Source organism: Eulemur rufifrons, chromosome 29, assembly GCF_041146395.1.
Source record: "Eulemur rufifrons isolate Redbay chromosome 29, OSU_ERuf_1, whole genome shotgun sequence".
NCBI lineage: Eukaryota > Metazoa > Chordata > Mammalia > Primates > Lemuridae > Eulemur > Eulemur rufifrons.
In genome coordinates this window covers 43,483,066-43,501,788 of record NC_091011.1, presented here as the reverse complement: position 1 = coordinate 43,501,788, position 18,723 = coordinate 43,483,066, and positions in this window count along the sequence as shown.

The following is an 18,723-nucleotide window of genomic DNA, read 5'->3' as shown; positions in this document are numbered from 1 at the left end:
ATTATTCATATGTCTATCAATCTTTGAAAGAAAACTTCCTGAGAGTTGAAATAAGAATACGTGACAAGGATCAGAACATGTAGATGCTCAGTGTTACAGAAATTTTAACATTTACCCTATTATTACTGATAGTTAATATGGCAAGAATCTAGACATTTCAGAATTTTTATGTGCATTTCTAGAAAATATTATGAATGGCAATACTATACACCTCCTTGTGTCTATAAGAATCAAGGTACCATTTAGTTTCCAGTATTTTTATCACCTTGGATTTTTGTCCCTATTAAGTGTTTTTACAGATCTAATTGAAATGCCATCATTGGCTCTGCGAAGACTTCTTTGATGCTTCTAGGAAGTTAGTCTCCCCTTTCTTGGGATCCTGCGGCCTCTGCCTAGTCCTCCCTTGGAGCATTGCCAGCTATTTACCCCCTGTTTGCCTCACTCCTTAGGTTCTAAGCTTCTGGATACAGGGACTATGTTAATATATCCTGAAAACCTGGCAGTATGTAAGCTTTGATTTTCCCAAATCCAAACAGGCTAAAAAATATTTTTTGGTTTTTTTTTTTAAATTGGTATCTTAAAATTTTTTTTCTGGGATGAGCTTAAAGTTTTGTTTTTATTCACTTTTTCCAAATTAATTTTTCACTTTGTAAAGGTAGTATGAGAAAAATATAAAAACACAGAAACGTTTGGAAACAAAATCTCTGATTCCACCTCAAGGTCACTGCTAATATTTTGGCAGAAGTAATAGGCATTCAGTGTTGTCTCAGAACCCAAATGACACTTGAGGTTGTCTTCATGGGAACATTACAAAATAAACAAAGTTTACTATGAGACTGTGAGTACTATTCTTCAGCTATTCTTTCTTATGCCCTCAGATGAGATATTTCTTAACCTTCTTTAATGGGGGGGGGGCATTTAAAAATGGCGTGCGCTCATTGTTGCCAACATTCCTGACTGGTAAATTGATAAATGGATCATCGTGTTGTATTTTTGCACCTGCATGAGGCTGCCTTCTGTAACATGCTTAGCCTGGATGTAGTGCATGCATCTGCTTTACAAGTTAACTGACAGAATTTGTTTATAAACCCACTGAAGAGCTAAATGAAGCAAAATGCATTATCGTACTTGCTAATTACATTTCATTTCAGCTGAAAGCTTATTACAGATACAGCCTGAAAACCCGATTTTTAAATTTTGTTTACATTCACTTCTGCTTTGACTTGAGCTTCTAGAAGATATTTTTCTTCATAAAACTCAAGAGGAGAATCAAAGTTGACTGGAGGACTCTCTGGTATTGGTTAATATCCTCTACACTGTGCTTGCTAATAAGAAGAGACTTTTACTCCTGGTATAGATTGGTATTATTATTTGTTTTGATGGACTCCTCAAACATCTAGAAATGCACAGTGTCTTTCACTTGCCTTTAACTCACCACTTCCTGAGAGAAGGTTACATCTCGTATAGACCCTGCAACATGACTATAAGGACAAAACAAGCTGATACCCAAAGCCACACAGATCTGAACAAGCCACATTCTTAACACTGTCACGTCAACTCAGATGTGCTCTCTTCCTTTTTCATCAAAAAGAAACTGTGCCCAGCATTTCATTAACTGCTAGCTTTGTGTGTATTCAGGAATGGCAGGACCTGTGCTGACCTTGGCTCCGTTGCTAGTTGATCCTTCCCACAGTCCCCCTAAAAAGCAATTTTCTCCTCCCACCATCTCCAGCAATCTAGAGCAGTCAAAGACGATCATTACCTGCTACTCCCGGCTAGAACAGTCACCTGAAAAATCACCATACTGCACAGTGACCCCGAATCTCTAGGCTGTTCAGTTTATTGCACTCATTTACAATTTCTCTCTGATAAAATTAGACTCGCCTACATTTGTGTATTGTGGTTACTTCTTCCTTAGCGTCTCCGTTCTACCACACCTACAGATGCTACCTCGGAAGATCATCAAGTACTTATGATGGCAGCAGGCATTGCGTTACCTGAATGTGGCCGAAAGAGGCCTTGTTACTCTCTTCTCTGACCTCCCTACACAGCAATTTTCAAAGTCTTTGGGGCCCTCTGGATCCCCAAGAACCTTCGTGGGGTTCATGGGGTCAAAGCTGTTTTTGTAAAAATACCAAGGCGTTATCTGCCAGTTTCATTGTGTCAATATCTGAACTGATGGTTCAAAAGCAAGAGTGGTTAAATATGCCAGCACCTTAGCCTGAATTGAGGCAGTGTCGCCAAGCTGTACTAGTAGTTCTATTTTTCATCACTGTGCACTCACAGGGGGAAAAAAAGCCAGTGTAACTTAATAATGTCCTGATGGAGCAGTAAAAATTCTTAATTTTATTAAATGTCAACCCTTCAATGTGACATGTGGGAAGTACACATACAGCACTCTGCTGCACACTGAAGTACAATATACATCTATGCAGACATTTGAGTTGAGAGCTGAACTAGCTGGGTTTTTTTTCCCCCCACAGAATGCCATTTTTACTTGAAAGAATGACTGACAAACTATGGTTATTCATACTTAGGTATTTGGCAGACATTTTGTCAAAAATGAACACAGTGAACTTGTCACTTCCAGGAGAACAACTGACAGGATTTGTTACCAACAATAAAATTTGAGCTATCAAGCAAAAATTAGAATTTTGGAAAATTTGTATCTGCCACTGTGAGCTTGACAACTTCTCCAGTACTTAAAGGCTTTTCTGATAAGACTGGTGTGATAGAATGAATGTGATCTGTTGATATTGAATCATGAAATGTGTCAACATTTGGAAAATCTGTATAACTGAGTGAAGCAACATTTTCCAAATGACCAATGCATGATGTTACAAAATCAGACATGAGTGAAAGGTCCATTCAAAGTGTAAAATAGATCAATGGATTTTAATGCACTGGTATGAAGAACAGGGTAAGTTCACTGATAATACTTTCAGATTCCACACTGCAATATCTTTTAAGAAACTGCCACTCGTTGAGTTTTGGTGTAGTATCAAAGAATAATTGCAATTATCCAAAAAGGTTATCAAAATTCTCTTTCTAACTGTGTGAGGCTGGGTTTTCTTCATATTTCAATAAAAACAGTATGTCACAACAGATTGAATGCAGAAACAGATATGAGAATTCACTTAACTTGTATTAAGCCAGACATTAAAGAGATTTGCAAAAATAAAATGCTACTATTCTCACTAAATGTTTTTGTTTTTGAAAATATACTTTGCATTAAAACTAACATGTGTTTATTATTTCTATTTATGAGTAAATTAATAATTATTTAAAAAATTTTTGTTTTAATTTCTAATATGACAGATACCAATAGATATAACCCATACAAATTGAAGTTCTTTGGGGTTATCAGTAATTTTTAATCATGCAAAGGGGTCCTATGCCCAAAAATTCGAGGACTTCTGTTCTATATCATGCTATGATTTGGGTAGTAAAATTATCCATTGTCTAACCATGTTCTCACTTCAAGGTAGCTATGTGTACATGAATTTTTGCATGTATGGCAGAAAATAAATTTCTAAAATTATATGTAACTGAATAAACAATCTATGTAAAGTTGAATTTGTGAAATCTGGCTACATAATCAAGGAACATCTGTCTTAGACCACTAAGTTTTTCAATACATTAAAAATAATTGTTCTTATAAACAAGAATCATTAAGGAAGAAAGATATGACTGACTTTAAATTTTTCTTCTTTTCTAATGTATGTATTTAATACTATAAAATGTTCTCTAAGCACTGCTTTTACTGCATCCCACAAATTTTGATAAATCATATTTTCATTTTTATTTAAGTTAAACTATTTTAAAATTTCTCTTGAGACTTCTTTGATCCATGTATTTAGAAGTAAGTTGTTTAATTTCCAAATATTTGGGAAATATTTTTCATCTATCTTTCTGTTAATGATTTCTAATTTAATTTTTGTGTGATCTGAGCACATGCTTTGTATAAATTCTAAGTTCTTTGTTGCCCAAATGTGGTCCCTACTGATGTATGTTTCATGTGATCTTGGGAAGAATGCGTGTCTGCTGTTGGTGGTGGGAGATGTCAATGAGATCAAGTTGATGGATCATGCTGTTCAGGTCACATAATCCTGACTTATTTTCTGCCGGCTTGATCTATCATTTATTAACAGGGGAGAGTGAACTCTCCGACTGTAATCATGAGTTGTCTATTTCTTCTTGTACTTCTATTAGTTTTGTCTCATGTGTCTTGGTGCACTTTTATAGGCACACAGGGGATTGTTAGTGTCTTCTTAAGAGAATTGAACCCTTTTTCGTGATGTAATGTTCCCCTTTCTCCCTGATCTTCTTTGCTCTGAAGTCAGCTTTGTCTGAAATTAATATAATTACTTTAGCTTTCTTTTGGTTAGTTTAAATATGGTATATCTTTCTCCATCCCTTTATTTGAGACTTTATGTTTAAAGTATATTTCTCATAGACAACATAGCTGGATCCTACTTTTTAACAACTCTAACAATTTCTGTCTTTAATGGGTGTGTTTAAACCTGTCATATTTAAAGTACTATTGATATAGTTGGATTAATATCTACTACACTTGTAACTTTCCTATTTATTGCATTTTTTGGTTTATTTCCTTTGTTTTTCCACCTTTCCTAGTTTTTTTGTTTGTTTGTGCTTTTTGTTTTTGTTTTTTTTTTTTTGAGACAGAATTTCACTCTGTCACCTTGGGTGGAGTGTAGTGGTGTCATCGCATCATTGTAGCTGGTTGCAACCTCAAACTCCTGGGCTCCCGTGATTCCCCTGCCTCAGCCTCCTGAGTAGCTGGGACTACAAGAATACACCACCACACCTGGCTAATTTTTCTATTTTTAGTAGAGACAGGGTCTTGCTCTTGCTCAGGCTGATCTTGAACTCCTGAGCTCAAGTTGTCCTCCTGCTTCAGACCCCCAGAGTGCTAGGATTACAGGTGTGAGACACCACAGTCCTTTCCTGTTTTTAACTGAGATTTTATATAATTGCATTTTATTTAATGTATTATTGTATCAATTCTACTTTAAAAAAATTTAGTGGTTGCCCTAGAATTTGCAATAAACATTTTAAACTAATATAAATCTATTTTCAAAGAAAACAGACTTTTATTAGTTCAGTGCAGCTGTCTTATAACAGACTATTCCTAATTTCTCTCTACAGTCCCTTGTGACATTGCTATCATTCATTTCTCTTATCCATATGCTGTACTCACCTAATCTATTGTTAACATTGTTGCTTTAAACACTTTCCTATGAGATCAATTACAAATAAGAGAAATAGAAGATTTTTACCTTCATTTATTCTTTCTTTGACACTCCTCTTTTCCTTATATAGATCCAACTTTCTGACCTATGTCAATTTCTTTCTTCCTGAAAAATTTTTTAAAACATTTGTTGCAGGGTATGTCTACTGGTGATTAATTCCCTCAGTTTTTGTTTGCCTGAGAAAGTATTTCTTCTTCATTTTTGAAAGACAATTTTGCAGGATCTAGAATTCTAGATTACTGAGATTTTTTTCTTTCTGCACTTTGAAGATTTAACTCCACTTTGTTCTTGCTTGCATGGTTTCTGATGAAAAGTATGCTATAATTCTTGTCCTCATTCTTCCATAGGTTAGGTGTTTCCCCCTGTGTCTTTGGCTTTTTTCAAGGCTTTTTTTTTTTTTTCTTTGTTTTTGATTTGCTTAAGTTTAAATATGATATACCTAGGTTTTTTGGTGGGGCGGGGGTGGTGGTTGTTGCTGTTGTTGTTTATCTGGGTTCATTTATTTGGTTAGTTTTTGCATTTATCTTGTTTGGTGTTCTCTGAGCTTCCTGGATCTATGGTTTGGTGTTTGTCATTAATCTTGGAAAGTTCTTAGCCATCATTGCTTCAAATATTTCTTCTGCTCTGTCCTCAATTTTGTCTCCTTCTGGTATTCCAATTATGCAGATGTTACACCTTTTGAAATTTTCCCAAAGTTCTATTCTGCTTTTTGTTTTGTTTTATTGTTGTTTTTGTTTCTCTTTGCACTTCAGTTTAAAAAGTTTCTATTGACCTATCTTCAGGCTCACTGATTCTTTCTTTGTCTTGTTGAACGTACTGATGAGCTCATCAAAGACATTTATAATTTCGGTGATAGTGTTTTTGATTTCTAACATTTTCTTTTGATTCTTTGTTAGACTTTCCATCCCTCTATTACATTACCCAAATATTCTTGCAAGTTCTTTACTTTTTCTACTAAAGCCCTTAGCATATTAATCATTGTTATTTTAAATTCCCTGTGTGATAATTCCAAAAGCTATGTCATCTCTGAATCTGATTGTGATGCTTGTTTCATCTCTTCAGACTGTGTTTTTCTCATTGCCTTTTAGCATGCCTTTTAATTTTTTGCTGAAAGTGAGGTATATTGTATTATTGTATTGGGTAATAGGAATTAAGGTAAATAGGCCTTTAGTGTGAGGAGTTATGCTAATCTGGTTAAGAGTGGACTGTATTTAATGTTTTCTATAGCTATAGGTGACAAAGGCTTCACCTTCCTTTTAAGGTCCTTGATTTTGTCTCCTCATGTGACTTTGGGCTTTCCTGAGTACCGCTCCTCAGAGAGTATCTATGTTTCTAGCTTGTTCAGCTGTAATGCACTATTATATTGGAGTCCCATTGGTGTGGTGGTGAAATGTGGAGGAGGAGGAGCAATCTAACATCTTGTGATTAACTCTCCTCATTTAGGCATGTCTCTCTGAGTTGTGAACTTGACAGGCCCATAGCTCCACCTTTCCCCTTGTTGAGACAGAAAGGCTAGAGGAGACTGGAATGGGAGAGATGCCCTTCCCTTAGCTGGGATAGAGCTCTGGTAAAGCTCTTCCTCTTGGACTGTTGTTCTTTGCTATAGAGAACACTCTGGTCATATTTCACAATGATTATTCTTCTGCTTCTTTTGTCAGAACCATGAAGGATCTTTGTCAGATTTTCACTGTGAGAACCTGCTAGTGTTCCTAGAAATAAAACCCATGATCCTCTTAAGATTGCTACATAAGATTGTGGCTTCCTTCATGTTGGCAGACTCTCCCTTTTGCTTGCTTTGATAAAGCAAGTATGATGTTGGAGATTCTATTCTGGCAAGATGCCGAGGGTGACCTTCAGCCAACAGCCCTCAAGGAACTGAATCCTGCCAACAACCACGTGGGTGAGCTTAGAAGTTGATCCTTCCCCAAGTGAACCTTCAGCTGAGACCACAGATTCTGGGCCAACACCTTGATTACAGACTTAAAAGAACATGAAGCAGAGCCTCCAGCTAAGCCATGGCTAATTCCTGACCCACAGAAACTGTGAAATAATACTTATATGTTGTTTTAAACTGCTATTGGGGTCATGTGGTATGCAGCAATAGATAACTAATACAATATGTACCAGAAATAACAAGTTGTACAAAAAAGCTCACTTACATGTTTAATTAAAGTATAAATCTATCCACTCAACAAGACTTTGTTGTTTTTCTTGCTCCTACAATATGCCAGATCACTGATTGAGGCACTTGAGATATAAAGGTAAGCTAAAATAGAGATAGTATAAAATTCTAGACTAACTGAAAATTCTAACTCCAACTGGAATTGATGGGATCCATATGCATAAAATTACCACCATTGCAAAAAAAAAAAAAAAAACTCACTGAAATATATAAAAGATGATTAAAAATGATGTGTTGAGAGGCATGCAATGTCCCTGCATCATGAGTCAGAAATAAGCCTCCTGGGACAGGAACTTTGCTCCGACTCATTGCTGCAACCTCAGCATGCAAATCAGGGCCTTTCTTATAATATGTGCTCAATAAATACTTGCTGAATAATGAAATACTAAGAGAATTCTCCCAAATGAATTCATGGGCTTAATGTAATCTTGATAAATTCCAACTGGATTTTATAAAAGAAATTGAAAAATCCATCAAGAAGGATACATTTACAAGTCACGTAAAAAAATTTGAAAAAGAGTTCTGAACAATTATAAAATTGTAATAATCCAAAGAGTGGCACTAGAACAAAGAATCAATAAGTAGATCAACTGAATGAAGCTCAAACTCTGAAAACAATCTAATATTTATTTTTAAAAACTTTATGACAAAGAAAACATTACCAATTAATAAGTTTAGGCTATATCTGAGCATTGAGAAAATTGGATATTTGGGGAAAAGACATTAAGGTAAATGTTAGTTTCACATAATATACCAAAATAAATTTCATATGGATTAAATGATTAAATATAAAAGTGAAATAAAACAAATTAAAATATATAAATATTTAACTGATTTCAGTATGTGAAATGACATTCTAATAATAAAATTAATGAAAGAAATAATGGAAGGAAATGATCAATATTAAGTGTCTGTAAAAATAAAACATTCTTGAACACAAAAAACTATCGTAAGCCAGAGTAAAAGGCAAACTTGAAACTTACACAGGTATTTATAACCAAGATGACAGATAAGGATAGCTGAATTCACCTATAAAGATCTCTTTGTAAGTCAATAAGAAAACCCTATTATCTTGATTTTAAAATTGGAAAAAGAACATGAACCAATGATTCATAATAGAAGACATGCAAATGGAGAATAAAAAAGATATAGTGCAATAGTACCAATAAAAGATACGTTAATTTAAATAATGAGATAGCATTGTTTTTACCTCTGAAATTGGCAGAATTAAAGAAAACACACGTGGTAACACTTAATGCTAATGACAGGGCAGGAGCTGGACATTCATATATGGTTTGTGAAAGTTTAAATTGCTACAAACTTTTTGGGGAAAAAATGAGTAATATAGATCAGGACTTTATAAACCCTAATACTCTTTGATTAAGTTAGGCCAATTCACACGGACAAAGATCTGTATGCAAAGATGTTTATGCCAGCGTTATGATAGCAAAACAAATAAATAAAGCAATGCCAAAATTATCCTACAATGTAAATTTGCATGAATATGGAAATGATTAATTTGTATGTTGAGATATTCTATAACTTTTGAAAATTATGTTTTTAATGATGATATAAAAATGTTTATAATACAATGTTAAGATGGGGTGGAGAGGTGGGGGATGGAGGATGAGAAGCACACACTTTTTGTGTGTGTAGTCAGCCCTCCATACCCGTGGGTTTTCGACCAACAGCAGGTTGAGAATATTAATTAGAAAAAAGAATTCTGAACATGTATAGACTTTTTTCTCGACATTATTCCTTAAACATCACAGTATAACAATATTTACATAGTATTTACATCGTATTAGGTATTATAATTTAGAGATTATTTAAATTATACAGGAGGATGTGCATAGGTTCTATGTAAATACTACACTATTTTATATAAGGGACTTGAACATCCTTGGATTTTGGAATCTGCAGGGGTTCCTGGAATCCCCCACGTATACTGAGGGACAACTATAGATTCACAAACACATACTGACAGATATATATAGATAGACATAGGCAGATGGTTTTCTTTCTTTCTTTTTTTTTTTTTTAAGTTAGACAGGGTCTCACTCTGTTACCCGGCAGAAGTGCAGTAGCGGGATCATAGCTCACTGTAGCCTCAAATTCCTGGGCTTAAGCCATCCTCCCTCCTCGGCCCCCTGAAGTGCTGGGATTACAAGAGTGAGCCACTGCACCCCCATATATAGACATACAAGGTCTGTCCGGAAAGTGTCCAGCCATTGTTAATATAATGAGAATGGTGTTTTCCATATTACTTGACGGGATACTTTCTGGACAGACCTCGCATGTTTATTGTTTAGTTCAATGTTTAAAATGTCTATAAAATATAGACATCTTTTTGTTTGTGTGTGAGACAGGGTCTCACTGTCACCTGGGCTGGAGTGCGGTAGCATCATCACACCTCACTGCAACCTCCAACTCCCAGGCTCAAGTGATCCTCCTGCCTCAGCCTCCCAAAATAGCTGGCAAAGGTCACCACATCCAGCTAATATATATATTTTTTTTCAGTAGAGACAGGGTTTTGCTGTGTTGCCCAGGCTGGTCTCGAACTCCTGGCCTCAAGGGACCCTCCTACCGTGGTCTCCAAAGTGCTGGGATTATAGGCATGAGCCACTGCCCCAGCCTGTACCTCTTTTACAATAAATTTTAAGTCTTTAAATGCAATTTGCATTGTGCTTATTGTTTTCTATCAATGTGACTTTGAACATTCTCTTAATTTTCTTATTGCCACTCTTTCCTAAATATAGTGGTTTATGCATCAGACCACAAACCCAGGGAAATAACTTATTTCTAGCTCCCATATTCCAGATCCATCAGTTTTTTTTTATTGTTTTTAGGATTTCTTAGCAACGTTATTCCATTGATTACCAAGTACATGCAAACTCCTGATGGGAAATAGAAGTACAATCAATGAATCAGAAAATCCACGTGCTTGGTGGCAACAGTAACATTTTGTTTTTTAGATTTGTATTTGTGGTCACAACTCTCCTTTTAGCTATGAGCAAAGAGTTTTCCCACGGCCAGCATTATAGGCTGCACAGCCTATACAGTCACAATGGGCCCCATGCTTCCAGGGGTGACTTAACGCTCTGCCGTCACCATCTCAAAATTCTTATTTTTGAAACAAGGGAAAAGGGGCCCCACAAATTATGTAGTCAGTCCTGAGTTTTTCGTTTTCTTTCTTCCTATTTTTTTGAGACAGGGTCTCACTATTGCTTGGGCCGGTCTCAAACTCCTGGGCTCAAGCTATCCTCCAGCCTAAGCCTCCCAAGTAGCTGGGACTATAGGCATATACCCCCATGGCCAGCTTCAGTCCTGAGTTTTACAGATTAGTTTGATTTCTAGAAGGGGCCACTGGAGAGCCAATCCCTAGCTAAGGCAGATTCATCAGTTTTAAACCATCACAGTGAAATGAGAATGTCAGTGTTTTTAAAGGTCTCTAAGGAAACGAATCCCATAACCACCTTTGCTAGGCTGTCATTGATTTCATAATTCCGAGTATCATATATTTTCTATATGTTTAACATAAACCCCTCAGTTCCAAATAAACCTAATTTTTTTTCGGTTTCATCATCTCCACCCATAACATCTTCATCAAGAACAGAGAATCATGATACATCAGTTACAATATTGAGCACCTAGTATATTTCTGCCTCTAAGATTTGTTATGTACCATGCTTTTTTATAGGATTTTTATAAGCATAGGATGAGTATAATTTATGTAAATATAAAGGGCTATAGAGAAACAAGCCATTGTTTAATAAAATATCTTTGTTGTCTCACTATAGGTGCTTCATGAATTCTTTAAAAATAGTATTGAATACTCTTTTGTTTACTAAACCATCTTCACCGTTTAATGTGAATATTAACATACAGTTGGTTTTTGAACAATGCAGGTGTTGGGACACCAACTGTCCTTGAAGTAAAAAATTCACATATAACTTTTGACTCCCCCAAAACTTAATAGCCTATTGTTGAGCAGAAGCCTTACTGAAAACAGTCAATTAACATATACTTTGTATGTTATATGTATTATATACTATATTCTTACAATAAAGTAAGCTTGTAAAAGAAAATGGTATTAAGAAAATCGTAAGGAAGAGAAAATATATTTACTGTTCATTAAGTGGAAGTGGATCATCATAAAGGTCTTCCTCTTTGTCATCTTCACGCTGAGTAGGCTGAGGAGGAGGAGGATGAGGAGGGGTTGGTCTTGCTGTCTCCAGGGTGGCAGAGGTGGAAGAAAATCTGAATTTAAGTGGACCCTTGCAGTTCAAACCCATGCTGTTCAAGGCTCAACTGTATTTTAATATTTTAAAGGTTTATTTATAATCCTTTACTCTTGATCAGTTCTTCTTAAGGTCCTAATTACTCAACTTCACCACAGGGTTTTCAAGACCTGAATTTCATGAATGGAACAGAGCTATCCTTTAGTACTGTTAGTGACATGGGCTACCTTGTCGACAAAGATAGAACATAAATTTTCTTGTGTTCATATTACTGGAATCTGTACAATTAAGATCTTCCAGTATTTCCAGCTCTTGGATTTCTTACCTAGCAGATACTTAGTATTTAATAGATTTGATTGCTGCGTCACATTTGTTGCATAGTCTACGCTGACTGTCTCCATGTAGGGCAGACATTCACACTTTGAATATTAAATATTGTGCTTTGCTTCCTCTCCCTCCCTTTGCTCTGTTCCCTCCCTTTCCTAGCCCTGTTCAATTTCATTCTATCTGTCTTTCTTTACTACTCGTATTTTCCATGTATTTGAAAATAAATTCAATTTTGGGAAATCATACTTGATTTCCTTATTCTTTTCTCAGACGTGTGATTTACTTAAAAAATCATTAAGGTGTCATAATAAAAATAAATACACAAAATAAAGACCAATCACACAAAGGTAAAACAAGAGGCAAATAATAAGATGATTGAGGGATGGATACAAAATAAAGGACTAAAGATGATTCAGTTAAACAAGAAAACTTTGGAGAAAGAAAATTATTGTGATTGAACAGAGAATTTAGCTGTGTTTTCAAGCAGCCAAATTAAAAAGACACACTGTGAGTTAGATAGTTTGCATAGACTAATGAAAGGAAATATGTAGGCTCCAATTTCTAATATGAGGTTAACACAAAAGTCTCTAGGCCTGTAGAATGGTTTGACATGACTCCCTTAGATGGTTGATTGCTAAGGAGTTACTCCAGGACTTCATCAATCTCTTTAAACATATATTGAGCAGCTGCCTTGCACCAGGCACCATGGTAGATTGAGGGTATATACAGAAGAGCAGGAAACAAACCTGTCCTCAAGGCACTCATTCTAGAAAAAGAAGACCGACTCATAAAAACAGGAATAGCAGTAGTAATAATAATGTGAATGGTGTATTTCCTCACATTTATTTCCCCACCTTTACCAGATGGAGAAATAAAACAAAGATGGAGTTTAATTTAATTAGGTGGGAGAGGGAAGAGGGGTAGGAGGATAGGAGAGGGGTGTCTCCGAGCAAGAACTTCTGGAATGAGGTGATTCCTGAAGAATTTTTCAGGCAGGCAGGGAGAGGAAACGGCCTTGAGAGGCCATGAAGTGCAGAGATGCACATGAATGTGTCGGGTAAGGTCGCCTGCAGCCCTGCCCTGCTGGAGCTCAGAGGACATGGCGCAGGGCCAGCCGCGCACCTGCTCGTGAGCTTGGATGTTTTCTTTTGGAGATGAGGAGCCATGGAGGGTTTTAAATCAGGAGGAGGCATGGTCAGACTTGCTTTTGGTGGTCCTGTAGAGGACAGAGGCCAAGCTAGAGTCAGGGAGATGGGATAGAAGGATCTCCCAACTCCCTCAGGGCAGTGACAGCAGAAATAGAATGGAGAGGACAGAATCGGGGACTCTGGCAAAAGAGGCTGCACAGTCAGGCTTATTTCTCAGCCCCATGTTATCCTTAGAATCTCTTCTGTCTGCATTTCATAACTTACCAGGGGCCCATTCTTTTGTAAGGCCTTCTAAGACCCCACAGGCATCTCTGATTTTCAGGAGAGTCAGGAAATTTGTGCGCCCCTCCAAGGGCCTTCCGCTCGTGGTATTTGGGGCATTATGGTCCAGAAGAAAACCTGACTCCCAGGCTCTGGAGTTGCAGAGCTGTGTGGGTGCTGTTCTTTCGTTGAACTGATATTTTAAAAATTTAGCACAGTGTTTATTAATTTTCTGACTAATTTTATTTAAAGAGCAGTAGAGGTTCATATTTTGCAGGGCAGTGGAGAGAAAGATTACACGAAGGAAATCGCAAGCTGCCCAGAGCTCCTGAGGCTTTGGAAGTAGCAGTTCCTAAAGCTGAAGTAGTAAAACTCAACAACTTGCTAAAACATTCCATATGAGGAAAAAAAATATTTAGGACCGAGGAATTAGTGCACTGCCTGCATAAAAGACTATTTGTTAGCACTTGGCTCGTACCAAGTTTTATGCTATTGCTAACAAGAAGCTGATAACATGATTTCTGAAAGATTTTAAATGTTTGGCAAATACATTTATTCCTTAGTGTTTTATACTTCAATGTTTCCCAAAAAATCTAGGCTTCTTAAACATATATCTTAGTTATTTTAGAGCCATGCATACAGCCCTGAACTTTCACTATTTAATATACATTCCAAAGGCATCCATCTTTGGCCCATGCAGATAAATGCAAAAAATAGGGTGGATACTTCTATTCTCTGCTCTTAATCCTCCAGTTCAACATTTTGACTCTGAACAATTGATATAGCCGAAAAGAGATTTGGGATCCAAGTTGTCCTGCTTACATTCCAGTAACTGGTCTAGCGATGCTATTGACTGAAGAGATTGAAGAGCCTAACCGGTTCTCTTCTTGCCTCCTTCAGAAATGGCCCCTGAAGAATGAGAGCTGAGAACTTAATCAGCTTGCACATTTGTGCCTCCTTCTTTGAATCAGCCTGTAGGATAAGCAGACGCTCTGCAGACTTCTCTAATGCTCTCAGGAGAAGAATCGTTCTCTGGTTTCCTGGGGAGGGAGTTGCTTCTTAGTCAAGCCTATTAATCATGTTGAAATTTGGGGTGACCAATGAGGCAACTTCCAGGGTTTATTGGACACCTACTGCTAAATGTTGGGGATTCAAAGATGTATAAGATGGTCCGTTCCTGTCTTCAAGGAACTCACCATTTGAGGGGAAGCAACTAAGTAAACAATTATAGTACAAGTTATAAATGCTACACACAAGTTCCTCATCTGGAACTGAACACGTACTCCTCACACTCTCAAACCAATTGTCACATACCTTCTTTTGCTTACACAAGCATCTCTAGAACTTGTGAAGTAATACGACCTTTGAAAAATATTTATATAATCCTCCGCGCCTTTGACATGAATGAAACGCTGATCATTTTTAGTACCTATGTCTTAATGCATTGACAAAAACCAGCAGAGTTCTCACAAGTATTTCTGGATTTATGTTTAGGTTGGACTAATTAATTGAGCAGGAAAAAGAAGGATTAGTCACTGTATAGTTTTACAATTCATCAGCAACTTCAGGGCTCCATTAGCTAAATCTGGAACATTCCGCAGGCACGATCCTCACGAGGACATGGAACAGGTTTTACTCTGTGCTTTGGTTCAGAATGAAATTCTACTCATCCTTCTTTGCTGATAAATGCTGTTCAACACACTTTAAATATTGAGAAACATCAAACAAAGGTGCGAGCTGTTGTTTAAGGATAGACTGACATGCTCCAGCCTAAAGTACATTTTCCTGGTGGTCATTACCCTCCACCTAGTTGGTCAGGAGCCAAGGAGTTTGTTTGCTATCCTTGGTAACCACCTACCCACGGTGAGTGAAGAGCATCCTTGTGGTTGTACCTGGCATGAGGATATATATGTCCTGTGTGGTAACCTGCAAATACTCTAAAGAAAATTGCTGCTGCAGAGACAGAAATGTGAATTTAGGCTGCAGGAACAGATGAAGTCTTCTCTGAACATCTGTTCTTTATTGAGACAACAATTACTGGATAGCTGAGAGGGAAGCCAGGGAAGACACCCCAACTGACTGCAGCTTGAATATTTAAACTGAGCCATACATTCACATGCATGTAGAATTGATGTTTCTTGTATCTCCAGTGTTGATTTTTCCTTGATTGATAGTCTAGAAGACATCTAGGAATCTCTGTCAGCAAAACAGATCCTTTGGAATTGCTTAAGCTAAAGTTAGTCTCTTATGCACGAACAAGGGATGGTGAGCTTTGATTATGCTTTAGTTTATCTGCGAAGACTCCAGGGAATAAATAAGTATTGTGGTCAGTTTAGTCCCACACTATTCATTGGTCCCAAGGAAAAAAAAATGTAGTGTTGTCACATTTGAGAAGCGGCATATGTTTTCCTAGTAATTACATCTTATATGTTTACTATTCAAAAAATGCAGGTGTGGGTTTTTGAACACTGGCCAATGACAATGTGCCTGACTGGCAGCAGTTCCTAAGTGAGTCATGTTTCACTGTCTGTCGGTTTTTATAACTGTTTTCACTACTAATTTAGTTCTGTGATGCAGTGTGCAATTAGTTCTATTATGGAAGCAGCTGTCTTCAGTTTGACAATGGCACTTTCCCCTTTGGCTTGCACAGAGCTTGTTGTGGTTCTGCTGATGTGATGATGGGAGTTATAAAGTGGTACCTAGATGAGCCGCAGTGGGCCCCAATCTTCCCTGCACAGAGGACCTCGCTTACTCACTGCTAACTCTAATGCTATTTCTCAAAGCTGGCCCCTTCCAAGACATGTCCTAGGAGAATTGGTGATCAAGCCACTTGTACATTATAATCCTGTTGTTTATAAGCATTCCATTTGCAAGTTATATATTAGGTCAAAGTTGAAGTATGGTGGGCAGAGAAAAAGGGTTATATTTGATTCACTTTCAAACATTGATCTATGATCTTCAAGAATCAAGATGAAGCCTAAATGAAGCAAATGACAATATATGAACAATAACAAAAAAAATGGACCTAAAGTTTGCAGCTGGTTGGGATGTGATAATATGCTTTGGCTTCTCCTGCCCTTTGAAAGAGCACCCTATCTTCTCAGGAGTTTCCATGTTTTTTATTCTCAATCCCAAGTCCCTTCTGACCTCCAGAATTTCCAGGAGACCTAGGGCAATGCCCTTTCTGAACCCGACTTCCCTAAGTGGGGCCAATAGTTTGAGCTTTCCCTTCCAAGCATAATTCCTCATTATGTCTTTAAAACCTTGCTACTCAAAGTATGGTCCCCAGACCAGGAGTATGAACATCAACAGGAAGCCTGTTAGAAACACAGGATCAATGGCTTCCACCCCAGACCTACTGAATTAGAATCTGTATTTTAACAAGATCCCCAGGCAATTTGCACATACATTAAATTTTCAGAAGCTCTGCTAGAACTTTATTATGTGTTCCCCAAAGACACAGCTGGCAATATGTGAGAACCTGACTATTTTTATTAGTGATTGCTAATAAAAATCACTGTACCTTATTGAATTCAGTGCACTTTTGATCCACTGAAATATCTGGTTCTTTTATTTATTTATTTTTTATTGTCCACTTCTTCCTGTTCAAAATAGTTAAGCATGGGTACTTTTCTTGTTTTTTTCATTACAGCAGCTGCAGCAAGTGGAATAGTGCCTACCACATATTTCACATTCAATAAATATTTGTTGAGTTAAATGAATGAACAAATTACCCATAGGAGATAAAATGTGTGCCTAGCAACAGAGGCAACAGATCAAGTTCAATAACCCCATGAGGTTGACCCAGAACCTTAGCATCTCAGCGCCTGGAGCAAACAGGTAAAGCAGACATTGAGACAGGGAGTGTAGAAGTTCAGAGATCACACGGCATTGATAGTCATAGAAGAAACATGGGCTGTCTAGGGAAAGGGTGGTGGCTCTTCCCCTTATATTTGGAGGATGGCAGAGTTATCAGTCTTGCTGAAAGATGTAATGCATTCCAGTAAAACCAAAACATTCCTTGAGAATACCATCCCACATATACTGCAGGAAAAGCAACCAGCAGGGTTGAGGAACTTGAGGCTTGGTAGGGTAAAAGCCACTCTTGCCAGTTTGCCTGGAACTATCTGGGCTTTAGAACTGGTAGTCCCCTGTATCAGGAAACCTCTGAGTCCCAGGCACACTAGGACAGTTGATCTGATCACCGAGCTTGAGTGTTTGCTAGAGCTCCGTGTCTGTTGAGAGCCCCTGCCAAAAGATGGAGGACTTGGGCACTTTGACAGATATTTCAATTTTTAGGGCACCTTTGTGATCCAACCAAGAATGGCCAATAGCAGAAACTCACCCAGAGGCAGATCTCTCAAGTTCACTCATGGGATGGTGGCTTAAATCCCACTAATTTCATAAAGGAGTTCTTTAATTTTGTTTTTTGATTAATATGGGCAGGGACAGACTTTTCCCCAAAAGGGGATGGCTCACTTAAAAGCACAATCTTAGAAATCTTAGTTTCTTCACCTAGTGCTAATATTTGAATTGTCTTGGAGGTACACTGCTCCAGGACTGGAGTCACACCTTGCCAGACATGCTTTCATACATTAAAGCCACATGGATTATTGTCTTAAATTAAATGTATTTCCAGATATAATTTTGGCTGCCACTTCCACGTGTCCTCATTTAGTTCTTTTTTCCTCCTAAAAACAAACAAAAAGATGGATGGGATGGGGCAAGGTGGGATTATGGTGTTATAAAATCAGGAACAGATTGTTACATCATGAAATGCTTTAGTTCGATGGGAATGCTTCCACCTGTGCACGCTAGAATTTTGGCTATGTAACTAAATGGTATTACTCAATAACTTACTCTATAAATGGCCTGAGTTTCCCATTTTTGCCATGAAGCTAGTGTCATGGTGGTTAGTGGTCATTATTTAAAGAACACAGGATTGTTCAAAGCTGGACTTTCTTGATTTCAAAATTAAGTTACTAATGAAAAACATCTGGGATTTAAATATTTTAACTTATTCCTTAAAATAAGTCCAGCAAGATATTATAGAAAGTTTGGTAAATAGTGGGGAGAAGGGCATTTAATACAACAGTGGTTCTATTACAACTGTTGTAATACAATGGTTATTTTGTGTTTTATAAAAACTCTGCTTTAAAATCCTGTTTTCCCATAGGCTTGACATAGAAAACACCGCACATGATACATGATTCTATAATTGAAAAAGGCTAAACAAAGCTATTCCCCAGACTCATGTTTAATTGTTTAACATACCTGAGTGACTTTAGAAT